This window comes from Ahaetulla prasina, chromosome 15 (assembly GCF_028640845.1).
Source record: "Ahaetulla prasina isolate Xishuangbanna chromosome 15, ASM2864084v1, whole genome shotgun sequence".
NCBI classification, from domain to species: domain Eukaryota; kingdom Metazoa; phylum Chordata; class Lepidosauria; order Squamata; family Colubridae; genus Ahaetulla; species Ahaetulla prasina.
This window is the reverse complement of record NC_080553.1, coordinates 9,130,536-9,151,324: the sequence shown is the minus strand read 5'-3', so window position 1 is coordinate 9,151,324 and position 20,789 is coordinate 9,130,536. Positions and strand designations below refer to the sequence as shown.

The 20,789-nt window shown below is 44.8% G+C and overlaps 1 protein-coding gene across 2 annotated transcripts in view; it reads right to left on the bottom strand.

Annotated features, from left to right (window-relative positions):
• Positions 1-20,789, bottom strand: part of ARVCF (ARVCF delta catenin family member) — a 404,277-nt gene that overhangs the window by 331,543 nt on the left and 51,945 nt on the right. Inside the window, exon 1 of one of the 2 annotated variants that reach the window (XM_058158411.1) lies at positions 651-667. The exons of the other annotated variant lie outside the window; for it this stretch is intronic. The gene's annotated coding sequence lies outside the window, so the exon portion shown is untranslated. Of the gene's footprint in view, positions 1-650; positions 668-20,789 lie in introns of those variants that run through there. 2 annotated transcript variants of the gene reach the window in all.

Sequence of the window (20,789 nt, the reverse complement as noted above, 5' to 3'; positions counted from 1 at the left end):
CAAGGTCACCTCCACCACGCATGCGCGCGCCGGCCAACTGATTTCGGCTGGCTTTGCCCACAACACCCCTCCCCTCCCAAGAGTCTCCACGTGGTCCGTTTTGGATGCCAGGTAAGTACAGGGCTCGCGTGGAGACTCTGGGAGGGTGAAAAATGGGCCTCCTGGAAGTCCAGAAACGGCCCATTTCTGGCCTCTGGAGGCCCTCTGGAAGGTCAGGGGAGGCTGTTTTCACCCTCCCCAGGCTCCAGGACAGCTTCCAGAGCCTGGGAAGGGCGAAAAACAGGCGTACTGGAAGTTTGGAAACAGGCCGTTTCCGGCCACCTGAGGCTTCAGAAAGGCCTGCTAGGCCCAAAACAGGGCACGAGGAAGTTGTGTGCGCATGCGCGGGGGGTGGGGTGGGCGGCCCCCGCTCTTCCTCAGCCTCATGGCTGTCCGACTCCGTTGGCAGCTCCGCAGGCTGCTGGCAGACCACAACAGTACTTGTGTGTGTTTATTTGTGAATGCAGCTGTTGATAGGTGTGCCTGCTTGTGTATTCCATTACCAAAAAGAATTGTAAAAAAAAAAGAAAGAAAGAACGTATTTGTAATGCTGAACTTCCAAGAAAGTTGTTCGCTTATTCACACCTTATTAAAAATGGGGGGGGAGTTACCGTTGTCTGGGGAAGCCTCTGCTTTCAAAATCTTCTATTTTCACTGGTTTGCGTTATCGACAGGTTTCATGCCCTGAAAAAAAATGTGAAAAAATTCCTGGCGGAGAATAAAGTTTCACCACAAACTTTATCAAAGCCAGACGCTGAAAGGGGTCTCCCAGAAACACCCACAGCAAACGTAGCTCCATCAACCGGGGAGAAGAAAGGCCCAAGTTTATGTGGTATGTTAAAAGTGTGGGGGGGGGGAGAATGCAAGGTTAAATATATATTACCCTGTTTCCCCCCAAATAAGGCATCCCCTGATAATAGGCACAATCGGGCTTTTGAGCGCATGGCAATAAGGCCAACGCTTATTTCAGGGTTCAAAAAAATATAAGACAGGATCTTATTTTCGGGAAAACACTATCTATCTATCTATCTATCTATCTATCTATCTATCTATCTATCTATCTATCTATCTATCTATCTCCATCCATATCTATCTATCTATCTATCTATCTATCTATCTATCTATCTATCTATCTATCTATCTATCTACATCCATCCCTCTCTCTCTCTTTCTCTCTCTCTCCCGTTTCCCCCTAAATAAGGCATCCCCTGATAATAAGCCCAATCGGGCTTTGAGCACATGGCAATAAGGCCAAGCGCTTATTTCAGGGTCCAAAAAAATATAAGACAGGATCTTCTTTTCGGGAAAACACTATCTATCTATCTATCTATCTATCTATCTATCTATCTATCTATCTATCTATCTATCTATCTATCTATCTATCTATCTATCTATCTATCTATCTATCTACATCCATCCTCTCTCTCTCTTTCTCTCTCTCTCTTTCTCTCTCTCCGTTTCCCCTAAATAAGGCATCCCTGATAATAGGCACAATCGGGCTTTGAGCGCATGGCAATAAGGCCAACGCTATTTCAGGGTCCAAAAATATAAGACAGGATCTTATTTTCGAAAACACTATCTATCTACATCCATCCTCTCTCTCTCCCGTTTCCCCCTAAATAAGACATCCCCCGATAATAAGCCCAATCGGACTTTGAGCACATGGCAATAAGGCCAAGCGCTTATTTCAGGGTTCAAAAAAATATAAGACAGGGTCTTATTTTTGGAAAAACAAGGTATATATATATATATGTTTTCTGAGGTTTTCGCGGGTGTTTGTATGTAGGTCTTTGGTTATTGGGGTTTTCTCCCGCGTAAAATTGGAAGTGTCTTGGCGACGTTTCGACGAAGTCTCATTCGTCATCTTCAGGCTTCAGCTTCGTGCTTCTGGGAGAAGCCTGACTGAAGCCAAACGCCAAGACACTTCCAATTTTACACGGAGAAAACCCAACAACCAAAGACCTATATATATATATATATGTTTTCTGAGGTTTTCATGGTGTTTGTATGTAGGTCTTTGGTTATTCGGGTTTTCTCCGCGTAAAATTGGAAGTGTCTTGGCGGCGTTTCGAAGTCTCATTCGTCATCTTCAGGCTTCAGCCGTGCTTCTGGGAGCAATGTGTGATTGCAGCTGTTTCTTCCTTTTAACTGCTAGTGGGGTTTGAACTGATTGGGTGGGAGCTTGGCTGTGCTCTGATTGGATGTGGGTTTTTGTGCTCTGATTGGCTGGGGGTGTGTCCTGTTTGGGTGGGGGCTTGGTTGTGCTCAAATTAGACTGAGTTGCAGGGGGATCTGAGCTGGTGAGCTGCACTGCTGCTGTTTGGCTTCGTGTTCGTGGTCGTGCTACATCTTCGTAGTGGGTGTCAGTCTGCTGCATGTATGGATTGGAGGGGTTTGAAATGGCTAATGTTGCAGCTGCGGTCTGGCTTCTGGTCCTTGGTCGTGCTTCCTGATCAGTGTGGGTTTGGGTGTGCTTTCTGGGTGGATATGTGGTGGTGACATCCTGTGTGGACCTCGTGAGTGTGGGTCTGGTGTCATTCCTCGTGTTAGGGACACGTTTGTCAATAAGGGCAGGTTTCCAAATGGCTGGTAGGCGGGAGGTATCATCTCGTTTGTTCATGCTGTGTGGGCGTTTTTCTATCTCGATGGCTTCTCTGATTATTCTGTTGTTAAAGTGTTCAGTTTTGGCGATGGTTCTGGTCTTTTTAAAGTCAATATCGTGTCCTGTGACTTTAAAGTGTTGGACCAGGGAAGAAGTTGGTTCCTCTTTTTTGAATGAGTTCTTGTGTTCTTCAATGCGTGCACTTATTCTTCTGTTGGTTTGTCCAATGTATGTGGTGGGGCAGGCGGTGCATGGGATTTCATATACTCCTTGATTTTCTAACTCAATTTTGTCTTTGGGGTTTCTTAGGATGGTGGATATTTTTTGGTTTGTGCAGAATGCTGTCTTGATGTTATGTTTGTGGAGGATCTTGCTGATTCTGTCTGTGGTGCCTTTTATATATGGGAGGAGGGCTGTGCCATTTTCTTGCTCTCTGTCTTGGGTTTTAGTGGGGGGTTCTTTTTGGATTAGTTTGGTAATCTTATTTCTCTGGAATCCATTGGATGTTAGTACACTTGTGAGAGTGTGTAGTTCGGTTTTTAGGTGTTGTTCGTCAGGTAAGCATTTGGTGCTAGAGATGAGTGGCTTGGCTACGGAGTTGATCTGTGCTGGGTGGTGGTGTGAGAGTGCATGCAGATAGCGGTTTGTGTGTGTTTTCTTCTGGTAGATGGTGTGTCCTAGGGAGCCATTGGGTTTCTTGTAGACTAAGACATCTAGGAAGGGAAGTTGGTTGTTAACTTCTGTTTCCATGGTGAACTGTATTTTGGGGTGTAGGCTATTGAGGTGTGTGAGGAAGTTTTCAAGTTTTTCTTTCCCGTGTGGCCAGATTATGAAGGTGTCGTCTCGTATCTGAGCCAGAGTTTGGGTTTGTGATCAGATTTTTCTAGTGCTTGGGTTTCAAAGTGTTCCATGTAGAGGTTGGCAATGACAGGTGAGAGGGTGATCCCATGGGTGCTCCTTCTATTTGTTTGTATTTTTGTCCGTTATAGATGAAGTATGTGTTGGATAGGCAGTGGTTGGTCAGATCTAGGATGTGCTTGGGGGTTATATTTGTTTTGGATAGCTGTCAAGGCTTCTTTGATTGGCACTTGGGTGAAGAGGATATGACATCAAAGCTCACGAGTAGGTCGCTGGGCTGTAAGTTTTGTTTCTTTATGATCTCTATGAACTGGAATGAGTTTTTTACGTGTGAGGCGATGGATTCTGCATAGGGCTGTAGTTGTTTGGCGAGAAATTTGGCTAGGTTTTGTAGAGGTGAGCCTATGGAGCTGACTATGGGTCTGTGTCTGGTTCCTTCTTTGTCCATCTTGGGGAGGCTGTAGAGTTTAGGGCATCTGGATGATTTCTCTCTGGGAATGATTCTTTGTTGGATTTCTTCGCTGATGGGGGAGGCTTTTATTTTGGATCTAGTGGTTTTTTCTAGGTAGGTGGTGGGGTCTGTGTTTAGGGGCTTGTATGCAGGGTCTTGGAGTAGGTTGGTTAATTTGGTTTGGTAGTCAGATGTGTTCATAACCACCGTGGCGTTCCCCTTGTCTGCTGGTAGGATTATTATGCTGGTGTCTTTTTTCAGGTTAAGTAGTGCTGTCTGTTCCTCTTGGGTAAGTTGCTTTTGGGTGGCTTGCTGCTGCAGAGGATGTTGGTGATTTCGAGTCTGATTTTGTTAGCGTCATCGGGGTTGATTTTGGTCAGGCTGGTTTCAACTCCGCATATAATGGTCTCAGTGGGGATGTATTTGGGAGTGACTGCAAAGTTGAACTTTGGAAAGGACATCGGTTTCAGCTTTGGTGAGGATCCTATCTGAGATGTTATGCACTGTTTGTTTCATGTGTGGCTGTGAGGGTGGAGGGGTTTGTTTCTGGCGTTCTTGTAGTCTTCGGAGTTTGTTGGTGTGTGTGTCCGTCTTGAGGGTGGTCTGTGTTTCGCTCTCCAGACGGCGAGTTGTTTTGGATTTGTCCCAAAGTGCAGGGTGGATCTTGTTGCTGAGTTTGAGGTGAAGTGTGAGGAGATCTTTGTTGATTTGATCTAGGAGGAATCTTTTTGTGTGAAGTTCATTTCTGATTAGGGCCAATTCTGTTCTTTTTAGGATGCGTTTGGCGGCTGCAGAGTTGGAGTGGAATTTCAATTGGAAGCATTTGGGGATTAAATTTTGATCTCGGCAGTTTCGTAGGAATGCAAGGTCACATAAAATGGAAGCTCTTTGGACTTCTAGTTTTTCATAGGTCCTGGTCAGATGGTGGATTTCCTCCCCGTAGAGGTGCAATATTTGTTTTCTGAGGTTTTCGCGGGTGTTTGTATGTAGGTCTTTGGTTATTCGGGTTTTCTCCCGCGTAAAATTGGAAGTGTCTTGGCGACGTTTCGACGAAGTCTCATTCGTCATCTTCAGGCTTCAGCTTCGTGCTTCTGGGAGCAATGTGTGATTGCAGCTGTTTCTTCCTTTTTAACTGCTAGTGGGGGTTTGAACTGATTGGGTGGGAGCTTGGCTGTGCTCTGATTGGATGTGGGTTTTTTTGTGCTCTGATTGGCTGGGGGTGTGTCCTGTTTGGGTGGGGGCTTGGTTGTGCTCAAATTAGACTGAGTTGCAGGGGGATCTGAGCTGGTGAGCTGCACTGCTGCTGTTTGGCTTCGTGTTCGTGGTCGTGCTACATCTTCGTAGTGGGTGTCAGTCTGCTGCATGTATGGATTGGAGGGGTTTGAAATGGCTAATGTTGCAGCTGCGGTCTGGCTTCTGGTCCTTGGTCGTGCTTCCTGATCAGTGTGGGTTTGGGTGTGCTTTCTGGGTGGATATGTGGTGGTGACATCCTGTGTGGACCTCGTGAGTGTGGGTCTGGTGTCATTCCTCGTGTTAGGGACACGTTTGTCAATAAGGGCAGGTTTCCAAATGGCTGGTAGGCGGGAGGTATCATCTCGTTTGTTCATGCTGTGTGGGCGTTTTTCTATCTCGATGGCTTCTCTGATTATTCTGTTGTTAAAGTGTTCAGTTTTGGCGATGGTTCTGGTCTTTTTAAAGTCAATATCGTGTCCTGTGACTTTAAAGTGTTGGACCAGGGAAGAAGTTGGTTCCTCTTTTTTGAATGAGTTCTTGTGTTCTTCAATGCGTGCACTTATTCTTCTGTTGGTTTGTCCAATGTATGTGGTGGGGCAGGCGGTGCATGGGATTTCATATACTCCTTGATTTTCTAACTCAATTTTGTCTTTGGGGTTTCTTAGGATGGTGGATATTTTTTGGTTTGTGCAGAATGTTGTCTTGATGTTATGTTTGTGGAGGATCTTGCTGATTCTGTCTGTGGTGCCTTTTATATATGGGAGGAGGGCTGTGCCATTTTCTTGCTCTCTGTCTTGGGTTTTAGTGGGGGGTTCTTTTTGGATTAGTTTGGTAATCTTATTTCTCTGGAATCCATTGGATGTTAGTACACTTGTGAGAGTGTGTAGTTCGGTTTTTAGGTGTTGTTCGTCAGCTAAGCATTTTGTTCTAGAGATGAGTGTCTTGGCTACGGAGTTTATCTGTGCTGGGTGGTGGTGTGAGAGTGCATGCAGATAGCGGTTTGTGTGTGTTTTCTTCTGGTAGATGGTGTGTCCTAGGAGCCATTGGGTTTCTTGTAGACTAAGACATCTAGGAAGGAAGTTGGTTGTTAACTTCTGTTTCCATGGTGAACTGTATTTTGGGGTGTAGGCTATTGAGGTGTGTGAGGAAGTTTTCAAGTTTTCTTTCCCGTGTGGCCAGATTATGAAGGTGTCGTCTACGTATCTGAGCCAGAGTTTGGGTTTGTGATCAGATTTTTCTAGTGCTTGGGTTTCAAAGTGTTCCATGTAGAGGTTGGCAATGACAGGTGAGAGGGGTGATCCCATGGGTGCTCCTTCTATTTGTTTGTATTTTTGTCCGTTATAGATGAAGTATGTGTTGGATAGGCAGTGGTTGGTCAGATCTAGGATGTGCTTGGGAGGTTATATTTGTTTTGGATAGCTGTCAAGGCTTCTTTGATTGGCACTTGGGTGAAGAGGGATATGACATCAAAGCTCACGAGTAGGTCGCTGGGCTGTAAGTTTTGTTTCTTTATGATCTCTATGAACTGGAATGAGTTTTTTACGTGTGAGGCGATGGATTCTGCATAGGGCTGTAGTTGTTTGGCGAGAAATTTGGCTAGGTTTTGTAGAGGTGAGCCTATGGAGCTGACTATGGGTCTGAGTGGGGTTCCTTCTTTGTGTATCTTGGGGAGGCCGTAGAGCTTAGGGCATCTGGATGATTTCTCTCTGGGAATGATTCTTTGTTGGATTTCTTCGCTGATGGGGGAGGCTTTTATTTTGGATCTAGTGGTTTTTTCTAGGTAGGTGGTGGGGTCTGTGTTTAGGGGCTTGTATGCAGGGTCTTGGAGTAGGTTGGTTAATTTGGTTTGGTAGTCAGCTGTGTTCATAACCACCGTGGCGTTGCCCTTGTCTGCTGGTAGGATTATTATGCTGGTGTCTTTTTTCAGGTTAAGTAGTGCTGTCTGTTCCTCTTTGGGTAAGTTGCTTTTGGGTGGCTTGCTGCTGCAGAGGATGTTGGTGATTTCGAGTCTGATTTTGTTAGCGTCATCGGGGTTGATTTTGGTCAGGCTGGTTTCAACTCCGCATATAATGGTCTCAGTGGGGATGTATTTGGGAGTGACTGCAAAGATATATGTATATCTCTATCTCTATCTATTCACTTAACAACTGTGTTAATAACTTAACCTCAGTGATTCACTTAACAACGGTGGCAAGGATGGTCGCAAAATGGGGCAATACTCATTTCACAAATCTCTCGCTTAACAACAGAAATGTTGGGCTCTATTGTGATCGTAAGTCGAGGACTACTTGTATACTCACAAATATACACATTTGTGTACGTATGTGTATATATCTATGTATCTATGTATTTATATGTATGTATAGATCTATTTATATATCTATATCCATCCATCCATCCATCCATATCTATCTATCTATCATCTATCTATCTAGGTTTGTCCCTGACCTTGAAGCTAGGATCCCTCCCTCCCTCCCTCCCTCTCCCTCCCTCCCTCTCCCTCCCTCCCTCTCTTTATCTATCTATCTATCTATCTATCTATCTATCTATCTATCTATCTATCTATCTATCTATCTATCTATTATATATATATAACAACAGAGTTGGAAGGGACCTTGGAGGCCTTCTAGTCCAACCCCCTGCCCAGGCAGGAAACCCTACACCATCTCAGTCAGATGGTTATCCAACATTTTCTTAAAAATTTCCAGTGTTGGAGCATTCACAACTTCTGCAGGCAAGTCATTCCACTTATTAATTGTTCTAACTGTCAGGAAATTTCTCCTTAGTTCTAAGTTGCTTCTTTCTTTGATCAGTTTCCACCCATTGCTTCTTGTTCTACCCTCAGGTGCTTTGGAGAACAGCCCGACTCCCTCTTCTTTGTGGCAACCCCTGAGATATTGGAACACTGCTATCATGTCTATCTTATCTATCTATCTATCTATCTATCTATCTATCTATCTATCTATCTATCTATCTATCTAGGTTTGTCCCTGACCTTGAAGCTAGGATCTCTCCCTCCCTCCCTCCCTCCCTCCCTCTCTTTCTCTATCTATCTTCTATCTATCTATCTATCTATCTATCTATCTATCTATCTATCTATCTATCTATCTATCTATCTATCTATCTATCTATCTGGTGGCTCACCAGGCTAATGCAGCCTGTTATTAACACACAGCTGCCTGCAGTTACAATTACTGCAGGCTGAGTCCCACCAGGCCCAAGGTTGACTCAGCCTTCCATCTGAGTCAACCTTGTCATTTTACCTGAGTAGGTAAAATGAGGACCCAGATTGTTGGGGGGGGGGGCAATAAGTTGACTTTGTATATAAATATACAAATAGGATGAGACTATTGCCTTACACAATGTAAGCCGCCCTGAGTCTTCGGAGAAGGGCGGGATATAAATTCAAATTTTTTAAAAAAATTGAAATCTCAGTGGAACTTCAAAGGTCCTTCATAAAAGATCATTTTTCCTTCTTCTTATCTCCACGGTTTGGGGGAAAAATGTGATTATTGAGTCACAATCAACAACGCAATCTGCCGTCATCAAAAGACCCAATCCCCCCCACCGCTGTGCCAAAGACATTCAGGCGTAAACTGCAACCAACACGCATCGCACGGTTGTGCAAATATCTCTCCTGTTTTGCTGTCTCGGCCTCAACTAAATCCTTTGTAATTGTTTTTTTCCAGCTCGCAACTTTGCAGCCACAAAGTGATTTTCTGCATTTAATCCTGAGAGTTTTCAACCATCTGCTCGCGTAAAAAATATACTGTGCCTCCTTTCGCTACACTGCGAAGGACCAAATTTGTTTCCAGTCTCTCTGCTTAAAGAGTAGAGGATGCTAAAGCCATCCTTGGCTTGGTGTGACGTGTGAAACCAGTCCCTGAGGATTGTCCGCCGTACTTTTACGTTTTAGGATTAGGTACGCAACAAAATAAGGCAGTTAAAACAAGCCACAGCTTAGCAAGGAAGATAATGGAGGGTTTTTGCAGTTCCAAACAATTTCCAGACTTTGTGTGTGTGTGTGTGTGTGTGTTTCATAGCAGAGAAAAGGAAAAAGAAGGGAAATGGATGGATGGATGGATGGATGGGAGGGAGGGAGGGAGGGAGGGAGGGAAGGAAGGAAGGTAGGGGAAGATGGGAGGGGAAAGGGAGGGAAGGAAAGGAAGGAAGAGTGAGAGGGTAAAAGGGAGGGAGAGAAGGAAGGAAGGAAAGAAGGAAGGGAAGAGAGGAAAGGAAAGGAAGGAAAGGGGAGGGAGGGAGGGAGGGAAGGAAGAAAGAAGGAAGGGAGGAAGGGAGGAAGGAAAGGAAGGAAGGGAAGGAGGGAGGAGGGAGGAAGGAAGAAAGGAAGGGAGGAAGGAGGAAGGAAAGAAGGGGAGGGAGAAGGAGGAGGAGAAAAGGAAGGAAAGAAGGAAGGGGAGAAAGGAAAGGAAAGGGAGGAGGGAGGAGGGGAAGGAGGAAGGAAAGGAAAGGGTGAGAGAGTAAGGGAGGAGAGAAGGAAGGAAGGAAAGAAGGAAGGAGAGAAGAAAGGAAAGGAAGGAAAGGGAGGAGGGAGGAGGAAGGAAGAAAGAAGGAAGGAGGGAAAGGGAGGAAGGAAAGAAGGGAGAGAAGAAAGGAAAGGAAGGAAGGGAGGAGGAGGGAGGAGGGAGGAGAAAGGAAGGGAGGGAAAGGGAGGAAGGAAAGAAGGGAGAGAGAAGGAGGGAGGGAGAAAAGGAAGGAAAGAAGGAAGGGGAAGAAACGAAAGGAAAGGAAGGAAAGGGGAGAGAGAAGATGGGAGGGAGAAAAGGAAGGAAAGAAGGAAGGGGGAGAAACGAAAGGAAAGGAAGGAAAGGGAGGAGGAGGGAGGAGGAAGGAAGGAAAGAAGGAAGGGAGAGAGGAAGGAAAGGAAGGAAGGGAAGGAGGGAGGGAGGAGGAAGGAAGAAAGGAAGGGAGGGAGGGAGGAAGGAAAGGAAGGAAGGAAGGAGGAGGAGGGAGGAAGGAAGAAAGGAAGGGAGGAAGGGAGGAAGGAAAGGAAGGAAGGGAAGGAGGGAGGAGGAGGAAGGAAGGAAGGAGGAGGAAGGAGGAAGGAAGAAGGGAGAGAGAAGGTGGGAGGGAGAAAGGAAGGAAAGAAGGAAGGGGAGGAGGAAAGGAAGGAGGAGGGAGGAGGAGGGAGGAGGGAGGAGGAGGGAGGAGGGAGGAGGGAGGAAGGAAGGGAGGAAGGAAGGAAGGAAGGAAGGAAGGAAGGAAGGAAGGAAGGAAGGAAGGAAGGAAGGAAGGAAGGAAGGAAGGAAGGAAGGGAATCCCAACTTGCATTCTACAACAAGCTTCATTCTCGATTTTGAATTCTGGTGTAAGACTCCACGGAGAAATTTCATAAATTTAGACTTGAGTCTTATGAACTCATGGAGATTCCTTCTTTGGATTATAATGTCCAGCTCCAGTCATTGGCCTTACTTTGAGGAACAGCTTCCTCCCACCCAAATCCTTCCCGAATGTTTTCCCCAAATTAAAACCCACAGGAGGAGAAGAGTGCTCAAAACCTTATCGCTGGGTTAAAAGGTTTGGTGTCTCTCCCTTCCCTCTCTCTCTCTCTCTCTCTCTCTCTCTCCCTCCCTCCCTCCCTGTTTCTCTCTCTCTCCTTCCCTCCTTTCCTCCCTCCCCCCCTCCCCTCTCTTTTCTGTCTGTGTGTGCTTACAACTTTACGCAAATTGTCAACCTTAAAAGCCAAGTATCCATTTTCTATCTCAAACTGTGACGCGTAAATTAGAAGGAGACTAAGGACGTCTCTTTGCCAGCCTGAAATAATGATCAACGTTAAAGCTATTTTGGATAGAGAAATGGCACATGACACTAAACGATGAAGATTAGAGAAGAATTCCTGTTCTGGAGTTAATCCAAGAATAGCAGGCTAAGTATGAGATCTGAGATAGATGCCAGACTGACTTTTATGAGAAAGGCAATAAAAAAACCCTCTTGTCTCCAATTCCTGGTGTTGTTTTTTTTTTTACTTAACTTTCACAGTTGAAAATGTGTTACGATCAGAAAAGAGCCAAATTTAATTTAATTTGCAACCGGAAACGTGAGCGCACTTTCCATAAATCCACTAGTTTCGTTCGTTTTAGAGGTAGCCATGAACTGTTTACATTTTTTTTAAAAAAAAAAGAAAGACCTTAAAAATAGACGTAAATCAAGATCCATACGAGAAAACCCTATAAAGCCTTAGTAAGACCACACCTAGAATACTGCATCCAGTTTTGGTCACCGCACTATAAAAAAGATGTGGAGACTCTAGAAAAAGTGCAGAGAAGGGCAACCAAGATGATTAGAGGACTGAAGGCTAAAACATACAATGAACGGTTGCAGGAACCGGGCATGGCTAATCTAGTGAAGAGAAGGACCAGGGGAGACAGGATAGCCGTCTTCCAATATTTGAGGGGCTGCCAGAGAGAGGATGGGAGTCAAGCTATTCTCCAAAGTACCTGAAGGCCAGACAAGGCATAATGGATGGAAACTGATCAAGGAGAGATTCAACCTGGAAATAAGGAGAAATTTTCTGACAATGAGAACGATCAACTGATGGAACAGAAGTTGCCTTCAGAAGTTGTGGGAGCTTCATCACTGAAGGCTTTCAAGAAGAGACTGGACTGCCATTTGTCAGAGATGGTGTAGGGTCTCCTGTTTGGGTGGGGGGTTGGACTAGATGACCTACAATTCCCTTCCAACTCTGTTAATCTAATCTTATTTTCCAAAACACCCAAAAGCAAGATGATAAACAATGTTGTTGTTGTTAGTTGCGAAGTCGTGTCCGACCCATCGCGACCCCATGGACAACGTTCCTCCAGGCCTTCCTGTCCTCTACCATCCTCTGGAGTCCATTTAAACTCACGCCAACGGCTTCAGTGACTCCATCCAGCCACCTCGTTCTCTGTCGTCCCTTTCTTTTTTTGCCCTCCATCTTTCCCAGCATTCGGCTCTTCTCCAGTGAGTCCTTCTTTCTCATTAAGATAAACAATGGATGGAAATAAATCAAGGAGAGATTCAACCTAGAAATAAGGAGAAATTTTCTGACAGGGAGAACAATCAACCGGTGGAACAGAAGTTGCCTTCGGAGGTTGTGGGAGCTTCATCCCTGGAGGCTCTCAAGGAGAGTCTGGACGGCCATTTGTCAGAAATGGTGAAGGCTCTCCTGCTTGGGCGGTGGGGTTGGCTAGATGACCTACAAGGTCCCTTCCAACTCTGTTAGCCTGAGTTTCTCACCGAGGATCGAGTCTGGCTGAGATCCTTAAAGAGTTTGGAGAGGCGATTTTGTCTGGCCCAGCAATAAAGCAAGGAAAGTAATAAAATGATTGCAACACAGGAGTTTACCATTAATGCTTTTCTCATAAACAATTAATTATCCAAGATTATTTCACACTGCAAATACACACACACACACACACACACACACACAAATCATTACTTGCTCCAAACTGTCAGCCACGGAAAAAAATAAGAAATTGCCTGATTAGCCTAAAATTATGGGATGTTAGGCGGCTGGCTTGAACAGAAAAAAAAAACAATCAATGCATTTCTACGACCACATTTTCATGGCACCACAAAAAGTCCATCACGAAAGGTGCATGGTAGGAAGGGAACTCGGGGAGCATCTAGTCTCACCCCTGGACTGCCTCACCACAGCTTTCCTACATGCAGCCCTTGACTTACGACCACAATTGCTAACCGAGACAGGTGCTAAGTGAGTCTGTCCCCGTTTCGCGACCTTGGTTGCTGCAGTTGTTAAGCGAGTCACACGGTCGTTAAGTAAATCTGACTCCCCCATTGGCTTCGCTTGCCCGGAGGTCGCAAAATGGGATCATGTCAGTGGTGAACTCTAAATGTCTTTCCTACCGGTTCTGTGGGCGTGGCTTGGTGGGCAGGTCATGTGACTGGGTGGGCGTGGCTATGTAACCATGTGACTGGGGGGGGAATCTAAAGACAGAAACTCACTAACAATGTTCTGCTGGAGTGGGGTTGGACTAGATGACCTCCAGGTCCCTTCCAGCCCTGGATTATCCTCTGAAGCTGCGTCTAGTTTATTTATTTATTTTATTTATTTATTTTATTTGAATTTATATCCCGCCCTTCTCCGAAGACTCAGGGCGGCTTACACTATGTTAAGCAATAGTCTTCATCCATTTGTATATTATATACAAAGTCAACTTAATTGCCCCCAACAATCTGGGTCCTCATTTTACCTACCTGATAAAGGATGGAAGGCTGAGTCAACCTTGGGCCTGGTGGGACTAGAACCTGCAGTAATTGCAGGCAGCTGTGTTCTAATAACAGACTTAGTCTGCTGAGCCACCAAAGGCCCTCTATTGGCCCTCTAGTCTAGTGCCAGGTTTGTAGTCCTTCCTTCTCTCCTTTTTCCTCCCTCCCTCCTTCCCTCCCTCCCTTCCTTCCTTCCTTCTCTCTCTCTCTCTCTCTCTCAAACGAACCCCCCCCCATTTTTTGCCTAGCAGGCTTCAGCTTTTTTACCTTTTAAAAAATGCTTTTAAAAGTTTTTTTAAAAAAAGCCTCTGACAATGAGGCACTTCAGCTGGGATTGTCAGAGCCTTGTTTTAACCCTTTAAAAGCATTTTTTTTACAACCTCTTTGGCAGAAGAGGTTGTTTAAAAAATGCTTTTAAAAGTAAAAAAAACAAACGGTTCTGACGATCGCGCGGCTCAGCTGGGCATGAGGTGTGGGGGGGTAATTTTTGCTAACGGTTCTCCGAACCACCTGCCGCCATTGCTACTGGATCGGCCGATCCAGTCTGAACCGGGAGCATTTCACCCTTGGATCACGTGTTAAGATAGCCACCCAATGTTCAAGTCTGTCAAGATCCTTCTGTATCTTGAGCCTATCTTCTGGAGTGATGGCTATTCCTGCCAGTTTGGTGTCATCTGAAAATTTGATGAGTTCCCCATCTATCCCCTCGTCCAAGTCATTGATGAAGATGTTGAAGAGTACTGGGCCTACGACAGACCCCTGGGGTACTGATGAAATGCTTCCTTCCTTCTTTCCTTCCTTCCCACCCCTCCTTCCAGTTTTTGCCATTTCTGTTCTTCAGATTGCACAACGTCCAAAGAGGAGGACAAAAATTTGTTGGATACAAAAAAATAAAATAAAAAATACACACACGGAAAAGGGCCTTGAGTGCAAGGTTAGCATATTATCCGTGTAGAATAACAAATCTCTATTTTATTTATTGACATTTGGATGCTTGACAACTGACACACATTTATGAAGGTCGCAGCGTCCCGGGGTCACGTGATCCCCTTGTGCGACCTTCTGACGAGCAAAATCAATGGATTCATTTAATGACTGGGTTACTCATTTAAGAACTTGCAGCGATTCACTGAACAAACATGGCGAGAAAATTGGGACAAAACTCACTGAACCGACGTCTCACTTGGTGACGTAAATTTGGGGCTCAATAGGGACGTACGTTGAGGGCTACCTCTAGTGTCTCTGGCTTTTGAGGACGCTGCAATCAGATCAAACCCCAAAGCAACCAGTCTGGGGTTTGGTAACACACCTCCAAAATACATGGACCTGCTCAACGGTGGGATTCAGAAATTTTAGCTGTCAAGTTTTGGAAGGCAATTTTCTTTTTGCTTCTTAACTGCCACATATTTTAGCTGGGGGGAGTTGGGAGGGGGTTGTTGTTGGAGCGGTAGAAAGTTAGTCATAACAACATTCCGTATTCAAGGACATCCTGCATCTGACGGAGACTGCCTGAAGATTGTATCCAATTGAGTGTGAAGAGTTGATTGGGCAATGTGATGAACTTGTGGGTGTGAGGCAGGGCTGTGAACTGTCAACTGGGTGTGGAAAACCTGGAAGCTTTCAGTTTTGGGTTTTCCCAGCTGTGCCAACATGACATCTCTAATAAATTGGAACTTTGAGGAACCTCAAGCCTCAGAGCCTTATTTGGTTGGGGGTGTTCCTTGGAACCCTGACATTAGCAACCGGTTCTCTGCCTGGTTGCTATGTGGGTGTGGCTATGGTGGGCGTGGCCTACTTGGCTTCCTGCACAACGGGAGAGGGGGGAGTTTTCGTCCTCCCCAGGGCTTTTGTCGAGCCTCCGGGAGGGCAAAAATGGCCTCTCTCTGGCTCTGGAGACCTTCTGGGGGCCAGAAATAGGCCCGTTTTCGGATTTCCGGAGCTTGCAGTAGGCCCATTTTCACCCTCCCAAAGCCTCTGCACGGCCCCTGCACTTACCTGGCATCCAAAACGGGCTGCGTGGAGACTCCTGGGAGGGGAAGGGCTGGGTGGGCAAGGTCAGCCAGTCCCTGCAACAGCCGGTTCACCGAACCAGATTAAAACATCCGGTTCGCCCGAACCAGCTGACTCCCACCCCTGGACCTGCTACAGGTAGAAGAACATCATCTTAATCTGTTCAGGGTAGGAGTTAATGCAGGGTGGAAAACCAGGGTCATTTAAAAAAAAAAGTCACAGTTACAGAAGATAAAAAGTCAAAGGTCAGGTCCCCAAATCCACAGAGAGACCACCTCTTGCGAGCGAGGTCAGAATAACAGATCGTGGCCAGAAGGCAAAGAGCTGAAAATAGAAACTGGAGTTGGTGAAAGCCAGCCTTTGATTCCCACCCTGGTTGGCCAGAGTTTACTTAAGGTTCAGTTCTAAGGAGTAGTCCTGAGGAGCAGCTTACTCCAGGGTAATCCTATCTGGGGGTGGGGGTGAGGGTGGTTAAGGCAGGCAGTTTTCCCCCCAGTTTTTCTTACGATCTCGAAAAGGAGGATTGCTCAGAAATCACGGTCTACTAAGAAGCTAAGAGCGCCTACAAAATATTCCTTATTATTCCGTTCCCTTCTCTGACTGGGTTAATTGGTAGTTTAATGTAGTTGTTGTGACCCAGGTTCCTGGACCTGGACTCCTGGACTCGGATGATTCAGAAAGTGAGGGAGAAGACCTGGCAAGCCCTGCTTCTCTTGAGCCCTTTCCCTCCCTGGCACCCACTCAAAGGGAGGAGGAGGGGCTGGCAAAGCCTGATTCCCTGGAGCCTTCTTCTGATTTGGCAACGCCCCAAGAAGTTTTGGAGTGATGCAAGACTGCGCAGGCGTGATCGGCGCACGCAGCAGAGGAAGCGTTGGGACAAAGCCAAGTCATAATTGTCATGCAGTGACATCTGCAGAGACTATAAATAGGAGGCGGGACTTCCTGGTTTTTTGTCTTGGACAAAGCAATGAATTTGCGTGGGCAAACTGTATCAATGGAGGGAAGAATATATTCGTGAGTAATTCTGGCCTTATCTGTAATTTCCTCTTATCTCCAGAAACTTGGCAGGCCCGTGGGTAGACGTGGCCAGGACATTTATATATATGTAAATAAATCAGAAAAGGAGGCCTCTGACTGACTCTTTGCTGGGAGTATTGGGGGAAGGGAAACAGAACAGTAGTTTTCGTAAACAAGCCACAGAGCTGGAGGAAGAAGAGGCTGTTCTATTCCATACCATTCCACTCTATTTTTCTTCTTCTCTGCTGCTACATCTCATATCCTCCTTCTCTTCTCTTCTCTTCTCTTTTCTTCCCTTCTCTTCTCTTTCTTTCATCTCTACCCTCATTCTTTTCTTCCTCCTGTTCTATTCTATTCTATTCTATTCTATTCTATTCTATTCTATTCTATTCTATTCTATTCTATTCTATTCTTCCTTCTCTGCTTCTACATCACCCATTTGCCTTCTCTTTTCTTCCTATTCTATTCTCTCTTTCAACTCTGCTTCTGCTTCTCCCATTCTTTTCCTTCTCCTCCTCCTCCCCCCCTCATTCTATTCTATTCTATCCTATCCTATCCTATCCTTCCTTCTTTGCTTGTACATCACCCATTCTCCTTTTCTTCTCTTTTCTTCCTATTCTATTCTTTCTTTCAACTCTGCTTCTACTTCTCCCATTCTTTTCCTTCCATTCCATTCCATATTCTATTCTATTCTATTCTATTCTATTCTTCCTTCTCTGCTTCTACATCACCCATTCTCTTTCTCTTTTCTTCTCTTTTCTTCCTATTCGATTGTCTTTCTTTCAACTCTGCTTCTACTTCTCCCATTCTTTTCCTTCTCCTCCCCTTCCCACTCAGTCTATTCTATTCTATTCTATTCTATTCTATTCTATTCTATTCTATTCTATTCTATTCTATTCTATTCTATTCTATTCCATTCCATTCCATTCCATTCCATTCCATTCCAGATATACATATATAAAAGATATGTAGACAATACAATATAGGAGACAGTACATTAAAAGATAAAACTTAATAAAATCAGCATAATACGGAGTTACAGAACGGCAATGGGATAGTTGTTATAATTTGTTAACCATGTCTCTCACGGAAAGAAAAAATAAATCAGAGGGGATAAGACACAAGGGATGAAAACCAGCATGAACAAAGTTAATTTTTTTTTAAAAGAATGCAGGTATCCTAGAAATCAGGTAAGCCACAAAGAAAGCGATGCACGAAGACAAGGAAACCCTCAAACACAACCACAGAAACCTGGAAGCCTTCCAAGCTTAAAAGCTCCAGAGCCACAACCTGCCCCGTGAATCATGTTTTACAAAACCATCACTGCCATTTAACGTGGATTGTCTCCAACTGGGTTCAGGCTACAAAAACAGCAGACGGACTCCTCCCCATCAGCATCCTGGAGCCCACAGCCATAAATGCTAGCAAGACGGAGGACCGGCCATAGGTACCACCGCAAAGGACAATAAACGTGATTTAGTTCTCCTGGTGGGTTTGTCACAGGAGACAAGGAGACAACCTTTCAACCGGTCTGGCTGAAAGATGGCTGTCCAGGCCTTGTTTGTTGGGTTGACTACAGTCCAGGGGTGTTGGGACTTTGCCTTATGTATCTGCCAAAGAAAACCGCAGGTGTGTCGTTCCTGGCAGAGCTCCAGGTTTAAGTCCCTAGGTGTAAAACGCAGGGGTCAGAGATCAGGGGTTTTTATCCAGTATCCATCTGGCAGTTCTGAAGCAGCCTCCAAATTCATTCCTTCCTTCCTTCCTTCCTCTCACCATCTCTTTGCTTCCTTCCTTCCTCCCTCCCTCCCTCCCTCCCACCCTCCCTCTCTCCCACACTACTTCATTCTCTCCTTCCTTCCCTATTTTTTTTCCTTCCTTCCTTCCTCCCACCCTCTCTCCCTCACTACTTCCTACTATCCCATCCTTCCTTTCTTTTTCTTTCTTCCTTCTCTTTCCTTTCTCTCTTACCTTTCTTTTTCTTTCTGCCTCACTGTCTTCCCTTTCTCTTTTTCTTTCTTTTCTTTCCTTCCTCCCTCTCTCGCTTCCTTCCTCCCACTCTCTCTCCCTTAGTTCCCACTCTCCCCTTCTTTCTTCCTTCCTTCACTTTCCCTCTTCCCTTTCTTTCTTTCTTTACTTCCTCCTTCCCTCCCTCCCACACTCTCTCCCTACTTCCTACTCTCCCTTCCTTCTTTCTTTTTCTTTCTTTCTTCCTTCTCTTTCCTTTCTCTCTTTCCCTCCTTCCTCTCTCCCTCCCTTTTCCTCCCTTCCTTCCTCACTCTCTCCATTCCTCTTTCCCTCCTTTTAAAAGTTTTGACTCTTGGCAACTACCTGGCCAATCTCCTACATTTGTTTTGGCAAGATTTTGGGAGAGGTTTGCCCTCGTCCCTTTCTTGGAGCTGTGGGAATTACTAGGACAATCACCCACCTGTCTCAGTGCCTCAGGTGGGATTAGAACTCAGCAGCAAATGGGTCAATTTTCGGAGGCAGAAGGAGGCGGCTCTTCGCTATTTTAAGCAAAAGCCAGGATAGAAATGGAAACTTTTGAGAGATCTGACCTCAAAATGTTTCAGCAATTTATAAGCCATTAGCACAGGTATTCAAGAATTCTAAAGAAAGAAACAAGAATTAAACAAGACCAGGCTGATCTCATGTTCCCCCAAGAGAATGAAGAACATTTGCATAACTACAAATACTGCAATTTATTTGGATTGGCAGATATGCTGGAAACAAAAGAATTGCTACCCTCAAACTACAATCTTACCTACTTATGGAAGGTCCTCGGCTGAACACCATGTGGTCCAGGGGTGAAATGCTCCTGGTTCTGACCGGATCTCACGATCCGTTAGCGCCTACAGTCGGTGGTTTGGCGATCCAGTAGCGATGGCGGAGCAAAACTCCACCCAGCCGCCCAGGTGTCATTACTTCCTGGTTTTAAGCAGGAAGTAATGTGTTTTTTACCTTCTGCGCATGCCCAGAAGTCTTTGTGCATGCCCAAAAAGTCTGCACGCACATGTGCAATTCCCGAACCGGTAAGGAAGGTAAGTAGATTTCACCTCTGATGTGGTCAAATTCTAATGAAATGTATCTATCAAGAGCAGAGGCGTCAAACCTGATTTCACCATACGATGTTTTACAGGTGGCATTTACCCCCGACGAGAACAACCAGAATGTTCAAGAATAAATCCGAAAAATGTTGGAAATGTCATCAGATACCTGGCTCATATGTGGTGGACGTGTGTAGAAGCTAGAAGATATTGGACTAAAATCCATACGTGGTTGGAAAAAACGATAAAAAAGCATATCGATTTTAAACCGGAGGTTTTTCTACTGGGGATCATACCTGAAACTTATAACAGAGAATTGAGATATTTGACTGTGAATGTAGTAACAGCGGCTAGAACTGTGTTTGCTAAAAATCGGAAAAATGAGAATAGACCGATGGCAAGATGAAGTTATTAAGAAAATAATGGAATGCGCTGAAATGAGTAAATTGACATTTGAAATTAGAGAACAGAAAGATAAACAATATTATAAGATATGGGAAGAGTTTGAAAAGTGCCCTTTAATTCAAAACAGGGAAAAATACACAAGTACATCGTGGTTAAAATAAAATCAAGCTTAGTAAATATAGAGAAAGAATAATTGATAAGCATCAAAACAACAGCTTAGCTGGATTTATTTATTTCCTATCCCAGAACCTTTACTTACAGGGCCAAAGTTTGTCTGTTTGCCTTTCTTCCTTTATCTTTCTTTCTTTCTCTTTCTTTCCTTCTTTCCTTCCATCTTTCTTTCTTTCCTTCCTTCCTTTCCTTCCTTCCTTTGTCTTTCTTTCCTTCTTTCTTATCCTGTCTTCCTTCCTTCCCTCCTTCCTTCCTCCTTCCTCCCTTCCTCTCTCCCTCTTTCCCTCCCTGTCTCCCTCCCTTCCTTTCTTTCTTTTCCTGTCTTCCTCCCTCCCATCCATCTATCCATTAAAATATTTATTCTATTATTATTTACAATTGGTGGTATCGATTGTAGGCTGGAGAGTTATCCCCAAAGACAGAGGATAAATAATTGATATAAATGCATAAATAACAAGGAGGAAAATAAGCTAGACAGACACGAAATGCATTTTGACGAGTCTTCCATCAGGAACGAAATGCGTAGCACCATCATCTGTTCGCGCGACCTTGTATTTGTTGTTATGTTATTGGGTCTGCTATTGATTAAATTTAAATGTTACAAGCTGCCAAATGTCAGCGGAAAGCAGTAGGATATAACATTTTTAAATCAGTACAGACACTGTTCTATGCTCAAAAAAAATGAGATGCATTCATACAACATAAATCCCAGTTATTCAACCACCAATTT